An 11,775-nucleotide genomic window follows, 5' to 3' on the forward strand; every position below is an offset into this window, starting at 1 on the left:
TCCCTTCCAAGATCAGTGCTATGTGTGGCTTAGGAGATGAAACAGCCAACATATGGGAGGGCTGCAGAAGAAAGAGTGAAAGCATATATTCATAGTTGAGATCAAGGAAAAAAGAGTTAGGCTGTACAAGTTTAGGAATCTAAAAGACTAGTCTTCTCTCATCTGCCAGGGCTAGGCAGGTTTTGTATAAATATCTAAAAATGTAAACACCTGGCTATTCTGAATTAGGATATCCCTAATGAGAACAAGCTAAAAAATTTTATGTGCATATTAAAATTTATACTTCATTAAGCCTTAAAAGAGTAACAACAAATAGTGCTTAATTTTAATTTTTCATCCTGGTATTCTATCATTGGCATTAAGATAACAGCTTGATTTCCTATAGTTGACTTGTTCTGCTGTCAGAGATGAGACTGTACTTTAGATTACTTGATTTTAAAGTTGTTTTTTTTTTTTCATTGAATTCTTCCCTACATCTCCTGGAGTGTAGAAAATAATTATTTTATAACTATTACATTATATGCTGTTTGTTTCATTTTTAATGCTCAGCGCAAGCTCCATGAGGGCCAGAACTACATCTGGCATGACCCTACCTCATTCTTTGTGTCTGTCATAATGTTTGGCTGATTGGAAGCACTGATATTTTTTAAATGAATCAATCCAGATCAAACTTTGTATTATTACTTTGTGTTCTTTCTCTAACAAGATTTTAAGTTCTTCAAGGAGGGAGAGATGCCTCTCTCTCTCTCTCTCTCTCCCTCTCTCTCTTTCTCTCTCTATATATGTATGTATGTATACATACATACATATATATATATATATATAAAATAAATTTAAATATATATGTATAAATCTGACTCACTTGGCTAAATAAATTAATGAGCCATGAGGCCACTTTCCATCTCAAATAATAAAAACATAAAATGGAAACACTAAGAATATTTCATAGTCTTTGTATTTTTTTTCTCCAGTCTTTTATTACATCCTCTTCTTTTCTGTCAGGCATTAACTATTTGGGGGTATTTTTGAGATTTTAAAAGTAATTAATAAACAAGCAAACAAAATCTTGCCTAGATATGCTCCTCTCTTAAGCCATTACCATGGTCTCTCTCTCTTCACTGACAAATTGTTTGAAAGAGCAAAGTGCATGGCTGTTTCTTTCCTCAAATTCATTCATCAGTGCCTAAAAATCCACTTCAGTCCCTGCCGTTCTATTGAAATTGTTCTTCTGAAAGCACTAATATCTTCTTAATTGCAAATCAGAAGTCCTGTTCTCAGTTTTTATCGTGTTTTATTTCTCATCAGCCTTTAACATGGTAGACCACTCACTGAAGACCTTTCCTGGTTTTTTGTTTGTTTGTTTGTTTGTTTTGAGACCAGCATATACTCTGGGTCTCATTCACCTCTAACAATATTTGAACTCTGACATTTCAGTGACTCTTTCTGGTTTTTTTTCTCTTCTTTTTTTTCTTTTCTTTTCTTTTCTTTTCTTTTCTTTTCTTTCTTTTCTTTTCTTCCTTTCTTCTTTTCCTGTCTCTTTTTTATTTACTTGTCTAATTCTAGATGGTTTCTCTGGTTGAATTAATCCCCTTTCATGTTTTCACTGCCATCTCACATTCTAAAGATTCAATAATATGCATCTCCACCTCCATATTTCGAAGTGATGCTGTTGAACAACTGCACCACATGCACTATGCACCTTCGATTTGGCATGTCAAGATGGGAAGTTACTGTCATCCCATACCCAACTACTCTTACTTCAAGATCCATTTTGACATTGGGAATGGCATCCATCCAGTATCCAACCTGGAGACCTTTCCTCTTTCACACCCAACAATTAATGTGCTATCTGGTGAAGAGCTTTTTCCTTAGAGTTATCTGTAACCTCTGGATTCTTTTCTTCCACCTTCACTTCCATTCTGTTTTCCAAGGTAATATCATCCTTTGCAGTAACCTTCAAAACGATCTCTACTCCACCAGTTTCTACCCACTCCAGTTTATACTTCACCCCTCACCAGAATTACAATGCCAAAAACCAAAATAGAGTTTATCATTTCCTTAGTTAAAACATCTGTTGATCATACCAACTTATAAAATATGAAAAAAAAAAAACCATTCTGGGATACTAAGCCTTTTAAGAATGTTTCAAGCTTTTCTTTCTGTCCTCTCTCTTGTTTTTTTCTGACTGATTTTCCCCAGGCAACTTACATGCCATTTGCATTGAATGTCTACCCTTCCCGATATTTGCTAGGTTTTTGCAAGATTCTGAAATTGTTCGTGTTTCCTCTCCCTCTCCCCACCCCATGTAGGCATGTTATATTTCTTATTTATTCATTGCTTGATCCAGCACATATATTACTCGATGACACTACACGACAAATAATGTAAAACGTACTTGAAATATAGTGGTGAGCAAAAGTAAGTATTATTCCTCTTGAAGTTAATTTATAACATAATGGTGGAAGGGAGACAGATATTAAATAATCACACTAACGAATGCAAAATTTAAAACAGAGATAAATACTCCGAAGAAAAGGGATAGGGTACCATGAGAGTGTCTGAAAATGTTCCTGATATATCCTGAGAGAAGGTAGTCAGAAAAGGTTAAAATCTGAGAAAAAAAATAACTAGGTAAAAAGAGGAATGGGCATTCCTGACAAATGGATTAGCATCAGCAAGGACCTCATGGTGGGAATGAACATGACCTGTTTGAGAGACTGAGAGAAGATCTGTGTGGATGGAACACAGAGAGAAAGGGGACAAGAGGTAGGCACTGAATTTGGACTGGTTGGCAGGCAACCACTACACAGGGTCTAGCTATCTAGGATGAGGCTATTGGTCTTAATCTCAGCATTGGTGGAAGCCATCAGAGGGGATTAACCAACTGAGCCATTCAGGCACCCCTGTCAAGCTACTTCTTAAACTCAGTCCAAATATTATCCATTCAGGGCTCATGTCCTTCAGGTTCTTTTGGCACAATATTGAGATCGCTTTATGGCACTTAAAAAAATTTCTCTGCTGAATAACTGTGTCTTCAGTTATTATGGGACTCCTGAAAACAATCACCATGCTTTATTCTTCTTTGTATTCCAGCATGTGAAATCATACCTTTCAAATAATAGATGTTCATTGAAATTGCTTATTGACTGATAGAATAAATTAAAATGTCACAAATAGAGCCAAAATTCATTAAGTCAGCACATATATATATGAAATATAATATATATATGTATTTTAAATATATATATTTAAAAGATTTTATTTATTTATTTGACAGAGAGATAGAGAGAGAGCACAAGTAGTCAGAGCGGCAGGCAGAGGCAGAGGGAGAAGCAGGCTCCCCGCTGAGCAGGGAGCCTGATGCGGGGCTCCCATCCCAGGACCCTGGGATTATGACCTGAGCCAAAGGCAGTTGCTTAACCAACTGAGCCACCCAGGCGCCCCCAGCACATATGTTTTTAACAACTAATGCAGTTTTATTTTTTGGTATACATATCTACTACATACAGATAGGCTTACTTCCCTAAAGAAATCAGGAGATTATTAAACTTGAACTCTTAGAAAAAAATATTTAGTAGTTGTACTTTAAATAATTATGGAAGACTCTGCAAACTCTCAATTTTCAGTTTTCATTTATTATACGATATCTTTTTCCAGTTCTCTTGAAAGAACTTTTTGGCTAACTGCACAAACGGTGTATTAGCAAATACACTAAAACACAGATTTTTTGAAATGTATTAATAGTATTTAATCCACTGAAAAATGGTGTATTTCAAAGTTTTAGTAGAACTGTATTTTAAAAATGATTTGAGAAGAATACTGTTAAAAGTATGAAAATGAAATAAGTGAATGAATATGTTGCAATGATGCTTAATTTTTCAATATCCATATTCTGCTTAATTTTTCAATATCCACATTCTACTTAGTTATTTTCCATATAAATTAATTATGTTTCCTTTAAATACTAAACATTTTTTATATTTAGCATTTTTGTGAGGGATTTACATAATTTTATCTATTTTTTCCATGCTGTGTACAAGTTACTGAATAGATTATTAAATGTTTTTTGATTAGTTGATATTTATTATTATGAATTTTATTCCATATAACTTATTGAATGCCTGTTTTGTGCACGGTGCTATTTGAGTGCTAGAGATTCAAAAGCTTGGAGTCTCCAGGGATAGGAAAGAGAGACTTTCCATTTAAACGTCAGATATTAGAGCAAGGTAGGAAGAAAATGCTGTGGGAGTTTAGAGGCAGAGCTGGCTGACTAACTCTTTCTGAAGAAATCAGAGCTGTCACAAAGACGTAAATCTTGAAATGTCATGAAGAAATAGATGTTTAGGAGGTAGAAGGAACAGCATGGTTGAAGGTCTGGGTTGTGAACTATTACGCTCAAGTAATTAGGAAATGCTAAGTATGACAAGAGCAAAATGTTCATATGGCTTAGTGTTTGAAGATGGGGCTGTGTGTTCTTTCATCTTTCAATAAAACAAACAGCAACCATAACAGCAAAAAAGAAAAATAATCCTTACTATTTAATGAAATAGTATTAATCCTTATCATTAAAAGAATTAATAATAGCAACAACATCATAGTCTCAACTACAAACCATTGACCACCAGCTGAACACTGAAAAGAATTAAGATATTATAGATAGAATATGCCAGAATTCACTAAACATGCACTATTATTTGTAGTATTAATGAAATGTGGACCTATATGAGACAAGATGCTAAGAGATGGTTCATATCGTCCTAGAACCTGGTTATGGTGGTACCTGTACTATACCTTGGCTAATTGAATTTAAATTTTAAAAAATCCTTAAAAAATACATAAATAAAAGTAAGTGCTGTGCTTCTGAAAGATTTCTATAACACTCCTTTCCTAGCTTAGAGCAACAAGATCTGAGGCACAAAACGGCTCTGGAAACATGGCAGTGTCTCTAAAGAGACAGCTCTATACTGCTGAAACCACAACACGGCTGGGACATGAAGGGGAATGTGAAGGTGTCACCCACACACCACTGTCATCTGCAACGTAGCCTTCTACTAAGGAGGCTCTATGGAGGTGAGGGCAGTGGTGGAAAAGAAAGGATAAACAGTAGCACTAGATTCAACACAAGGGGAGGATGATTTAAGGAGCTTCTCTGAATTTATCTCCTAAATTCTGAAAAGCAAAGTGAGCCATGCCCCTAGGCAGAGGACAAAAGAGGTTGGGTAGTAGGACATTCCCAACTATAAAACCAGTGTTGTCGTTATGACCCTTTCCTGGCAGCTCACTCTTCCTGTGCTAATCCCACATTTGTAGAAATAGCCAAACAGATGTCCAGATGGAGCAGGCCCTATTGACAGACAAAAAAGATGAGAGATAAACAGGAAAGAACCCACACCAGATCTATAAATAACAGAAGGGGAAATAAAATGAAGAAACGAACATAAGTGGAGGCATATTGAAATTCAAAGGTAGTGATTTTATTGTCTAGTTTTACAAAAGTGATATACTATCAGGAGGTCTCGTTAACATTGCTAAGGTATATATGTGTTGAGATTAGACTTTAAGGTAGGGCACATTGTTTGCTAGTCATTCTTCAGGTATGAACTAACAGTTCAGATTTTTGTGTGTTAAAAAGACAAGACCTTCCTAAATTGAAACTTCAGTTTCTCTTCCCTTCCAAACTCCCACTGTGCCTCTACCCCCAGCTCAGGCCAGCTCTTACAGTTCAATGGAGAAAGAGGATGTGATCTGCCTTTCCCTCTTTTCCACCTGTTCTTCCACTCCCTTCTCACCTCACTTCATTCCTTTACCTACAACGTCAGGGCAGGGAGAAGCCTCAGAAGAAATGCTACCGCTACTGTTGTTACTTGGCTGTAGGCCTTCTGTCTGGAAGATGCATAAATGTTAGCTTTCCCTTGGAGCACCGTTTTGTGGGTTATTGGAGAACTCTACCCACCCCAGCTGATATCTTTGATTTCCTAGCTCCTGATGCATTGACCTCCACTAGCTTCTCATGGCTCTTGTTCAACAGCTGTCATAATGCCATATGCCATGCTGCTTCTTTCTGCTTTGTTCTCATAACCACAGCAGATTATTATCCTGGGAGGGGTCCTTTAAGAACTGAACAAGTCTGGCTAACTTCTGGAGTGTCCGTTTTGGCTTATGGAACTTCTGCATGTTCGTGCTCCTCTACCAAGCTCTAGAAGATCAAGCCCCTTTGTCTGCAGCTTTTCATCCCTCTTGATCAGCTACCAGGAGCAGCTCTTGCCACTTCTTGCCTTTTGCATCTTCCAGGCAAAAGGCAAGCTCTAATCTTTGTACCTCATCTCTAAATTTCTTCAAGGACTGTCATACTATCTCCTCAATAGCAACAGAACAAAGAGCTGCAAGCTTCTGTGCTCAGCAAATATCCAGTCCATGGATGACCCTCTCCTTTAGCAACCACCTTGCTGTCTCCTGGAGCTTCTTATTCCCCTCTCCTGGCTTGGAGGGCAGCTCTCCCTTCTTTTGAGGACAGGAGGGAAGGGGAATCACAACCTTAGCATGATATTACTACTAGGCCTATAACACTTTTCTGGAAATGCCTCCACATGATAGTCCTTACATATAAATAGAAGCTGGACAGAGTGAGGAGGTAGGGTCACAAACCTAGCAAGATCCTCTTTTTAGCAATTCTGCCATTAATAGTCTATTTTTCAGTCTTAGAAAATACATTTGTTTTCTATTGTGATTGTCACCAATTACCACAAACTTAATGGCTTAAAACAACAGAAATGTATTGCCTTATCACTCTTTCAGTCAGAAGTCTAGCATATCTCTCTGGGTTAATATTAAGGTGTTGGCAGAATTGTGTTCTTTTTTGGAAGTTCTAGGGGAGAATTCACTTTCTTACATTTTCAGCTCCTGGGGGCCATCCACATTTCTTGGTTCATGACCCTTTCCCCCATTTTCAAAGCAAACAATATGGAATCTCTCTGACCCTTTTTCTGTAGTGTTTTAGTCTCTGCAGGTTGCCATAACAAAATACTACAGACTAGGTGGCTTAAACATTCCAAATTCATTGTCTCATGGTTTTGCATGCTAGGAGTTCAAGATCAAGGTGCCCTCAGGTTTCTGACCTTTCTTCCTGGCTCTAGACAACCACCTTCTTTCTGTGTCTTCACACAGTTTCTTCCCTATCCATAAACAGAGGTGAGGGCAGGTAGGGGTTAGGGAGAGAGAGAGAAAGAAAGGAGTGACAGAGAGAGGTCTGGTTTCTCTTTCTTTTTTTAAAAGGATGCTAGCCCTATCAGATTAGGGATCCATCCTTGAGACCTCATTAACATTAATTATCTCTCTCAAGGCCCTCTCTCCAAATACAGTTACATTGGGGATTAGGGCTTCAACATATTAATTTGCGGGAAACAAGTTTATAACTTCTGGTCATATATAGTGACTTTCTGTGACTATAGAAAAGGAATGTCCTCTGTTTTTAAGAACACACAGTGACTGGACTGGGTCCACTCAGATAACCAAGGGTAATCTTTCCATCTCAAGATCCTTAACCTTAATTACATCCGCAAAATCTCTTTTGCCGAGTAAAGTAACGCATTCACAGATTTTGGGTATTAGGGTGTGGACATCTCTGGGGTCAATTATTCTACCTACTATAGGAAATTCTAGTTTTGGGAAATGTCCAGTTGAACATTCTGTTACATAGGTTACCAATTTATAGTCCAGTGAACACCATTTTAAGGTGTGTCAGTTTCATTGTCTCTGAACATTTCATTTTATCCATTTATATAAGGAATACTTGGAGAGGATATTTTAGACCATGGAACATTGAAAATTGCAACTTATTAAGCTATTATATGTTATATTTAATAATTGTGTCTTTTTTATGACTTAAGGAACATTTTCTCTCAGCTTGTGAGATGTATGATTAGCTCATTAAAAGCACCCACTACAAGAGTAAATAACTTCAAATGAGGGCAGTATCAAGGAACAATGTCCTTTTTCTTTGGCACACACTGGAGAGGAGAATGCAATTTAGGAACAGAGATGGAAGTTCTTATTTGTAGTTTGCAGTTCTTATTGAAACTAAGTTTCAAAATGTACTAACCTGCAGAGCAGAGGATATCAAAGACAGAAGAGGAAAACATTTTCTGCCAAAGCACTCAGCAAAACTTAAGGGGAAAGAATTTGCTGAACAATAGAAGAAACCATCTTGATTTATAGGAGTGTGTAATGGGTCACATATAACAGCTATCAAACCAACAAATACATAGATAAGTGTGTGTCCCAATTTACCCACTTGGGAGCAATTAAGGATAAAAAGAGAATTTACTGAGCTACATGTTTCTATAATTACATGGTAGGCTTAATCCTCTGTTATTTATTTGGGGATATGAGCTAGCAGCTGGCTTTGCCTTTTTTGTAAGGCAATAGGAGGGTACCAGAAAGACCTTTTCGAAATATTTCCACCACCCAGATCCTACAATGCATAGAATTTCACTATGGTGTAGGTGCTCTTTTTGGAGGGAAGTCTTGCTCTCTCCAGTGTGTAGTAATGGGACTTTTAAAAAATAAATATATTAAGTTGTGAACATTTTCACCTGAAATTTAGCGTGTTGCTGTCTTCTTTCTGGGAGATGAGGAATAGGAAGAGAATACTATGAATTTACAAGGGAAGGACTTCTGCAAGGAGAGATGATACATAAAGGAGAGCAGGAAGTTACTTGGAACTTTGCCTTCTTTCTTGCAAGGTGGGAGACCAGTGTCTTGCTCTCCCAAGCATTCGGATTTTCTCATCACTACAGACTCAGAGCCATGAGTGAAACTCTGGGGAGTGTAGAATCCAGCAATTTCCATGTTCTTTCTAATTTTCTAAATTAGAAAAGTGCTGGACTGTGGGTTGTTGTATTGGACTGGAAAGTACATTCAGATACTGGCTGAAACAAATAGGGAATATGAATAGAGATGGAGAATTTATAACATGACACATTTTTAAAAATATGAATGCATATGGACAAAGACAAGATCATAACATGGGAAAGAGAAAGGGGTTAGTTAGGGGTAATGTTTTGCTTTTTTAAAACCATTTATTTTTTTTTTACAGTGAAATAAGAAAAAATATCTATCTGAGGATGCATAAGAATAACTGAAATTCTCAACAAACTCAGTTTTTAGAGGAAAAAATTGTATATATTAAATTCACTTATATAAAGGAGAAGACAGACGAGAACTAAATTTTTCTCAATAAAATTTGATTCTTATTTTTCCTGAACTACAAGAGTGTAAATCTGAAAAATCAAAAGACTTTCAGTATTGGTCATGATTTCTTATAAAAATGCTTAGACAAATATATATTTTGGCAGATCTACTCCTGGAGTTCAATTTTATTTTGTAGATTGTTTCTGATTTCCAAAATATGGAACATGCTGTAGACCATGTCAGATATAATCTTGAAAATAGTCTGTATAAGAAAAGTGTACAGGGGGCGCCTGGGTGGCACAGTGGTTAAGCGTCTGCCTTCAGCTCAGGGCGTGGTCCCGGCGTTATGGGATCGAGCCCCACATCAGGCTCCTCCCCTAGGAGCCTGCTTCTTCCTCTCCCACTCCCCCTGCTTGTGTTCCCTCTCTCACTGGCTGTCTCTATCTCTGTAGAATAAATAAATAAAATCTTAAAATAAAATAAAATTAAATAAAATTAAAAAAAATAGTGTACAGAATCGTCTTCTCAAAATATAAGCATGTCCACCCACAATGAATGAGAATTCTGTTGCATTGTATTTTCAATGATTTTGATAGATGCATACATTGTAATATCTCATTGTTTTCATTTGCATTTCCTAATGAAAAATGATAGCATCTTTTTATATATTTGTTTGTTATATGTATATCTTCTTTGGTGAAGTATCTGCTCAGATCTTTGCCTGTTTTTTAATTTGGCTTTTTTCTTTACTGTTCAGTTTTAAGAATTTGTGTGTGTGTGTGTAAAGTTATATATATATGTATGTATATATATATACACACATCTGTATGTAAAGTTTTATATATTTATATATACATACACATGCATATGAAGCTATATATATGCATTGCATATATTTATATTATATATATTAGAAGTTTTATGTATATATATTTGGTTACAAGAGTTCTTTATATATTTTGGGTATAAATCCTATATCAGATATATGTTTTGCAAATATTTTCATCCAATCTGTGGCTTGTTTTCTCATTCTCTTTACAGTGTCTTTGGCAGAGCATACTTAAAATTTAAAAAACACTAACATCAATTTTTTTTCTTTCATGGATCATGTTTTTGATATGTAACAGTCTCTTCACCAAACCCAGGGTCATGCAGATTTTATCCTATGTTTTCTTCTAGAAAATTTAAACCTCTGATCAATTTTGAGTTAATTTTTGTGTACAGTGTAGACTTGTAAATTTTTGACTTGAGCCACCAGGTGTATCATGATAACATTTACTAAGATGGGAAAGACTGGGGGTAAGTCAGTTTTGGGATTGGAGTTTGGAATCAAAACAGTTCAGGTGTGGACACGTTATATGGCCCCATTTGATAAACATGGTTATGTCAAGTAGGCAGTTGGAAAGAGAAGAGTAATGGATTTCCATATTCCAGTAATACTGGAACGTCCAGGAATCTGATTTCTAGCTTCACCAGCACCTTGAACTCCATCCTTCCTTATGTCTCCCCCGCTCTCCCCCCTCCCCCCATCTCCCTGTTCTTGAGGTGTGGGTTCCTGAAGTTAATTAAGTAAAGAAGGTCTCATGGATGTTTAGTGAGAAGAAATAGTGGTAGAGGTATAAAGATGGCTGTGCAAATTATATTTGCAAATCTCAGATCAGAAAATGAATTTGGGAAAATGATGAGGTCTGGAATAGAAACTTTAAAGAGTGTTTTGTCAGAGGGAAATGAGAGCGAAGTTTGTTATATGGCCATCCATGTGTTGTTTTTCAGAATGATGACTGGACTCTGTGGAGAGAAAGACTTCATCCAGACACCAAAGTCCTCAGTAGTGTGGCATAAGGAAGTGGAGGTCAGTCGATGACAGTGATGAAGGTGAGTAAAACACGGTATAACTGAATTTTCGGGGACTCACATGAGGAGGGGTTTTGGGATGAGTATCAAACGTAGTGAGAATGAATAGTGAGGAGAAAGATGTACATACCTGCTCACTATAAAATGAGGGGAGAATTAGTTTCTTCTGAGGGCTTACTGAGCAAAATTATATCATTAGAGGAGAGCCAAGTTATAGTTACGGCCAAGAGGTAGAGGGAACTGTCAAGGTCTTGTGGATTATAGAGAAGTTTCTTAGAAATAGGATGGGATTCTATGTAGTTTCAGTAAAAGGAGGTAAAAGTAGAATCAGTAAGAGAATGATAGCTCTGAGGAGAAGATATAAATGAGATGGAAAGTTTGCAATGTGGATTATAGATCAAGGGCCCTAGAAGGGAAAGGAATACAGAGGAAGATGGGACATACTTGAAAGTTAACTAGCCTCAGGGTTCCAGCTGGGGCTTTGATGGCAAGTGTATTGTTGCTGCTCATATCTGGACAAGCATTCCTGGGAGCTGAAGAGCAAGAGGTGAATTGTAATATATCTCAAGGAATACCAGAGTGAGAAAAAACTTTTATAAAAATGTGAATTAAAGTTTAAGTGGAATAAAATAAAAAGCCATGGTAATTTTGAGGGGGAAATGAAGAAAGTAAAATACGATCTATTTTATAAATTTATCTTTTGTGTTATTTATTAACTTTGCCATGATCAGG

General features: G+C 36.6%; 1 long non-coding RNA gene across 2 annotated transcripts in view; it reads left to right on the forward strand.

Moving 5' to 3' along the window:
- The window catches only part of LOC123793134 (uncharacterized), a 231,607-nt gene extending 220,469 nt beyond the window's left edge, over positions 1-11,138 (forward strand). For both annotated transcript variants that reach the window (XR_006779860.2, XR_006779859.2), the window contains one exon: positions 10,963-11,138. This is a non-coding gene — a long non-coding RNA (uncharacterized LOC123793134). The remainder of the gene's footprint in view (positions 1-10,962) is intronic.
- Positions 11,139-11,775: the final 637 nt, after the last annotated feature.

The sequence above is a fragment of the Ursus americanus genome, chromosome 13 (genome assembly GCF_024610735.1).
Source record: "Ursus americanus isolate L20-20 chromosome 13, mUrsAme1.1.p, whole genome shotgun sequence".
Taxonomy (NCBI): Eukaryota; Metazoa; Chordata; class Mammalia; order Carnivora; family Ursidae; genus Ursus; species Ursus americanus.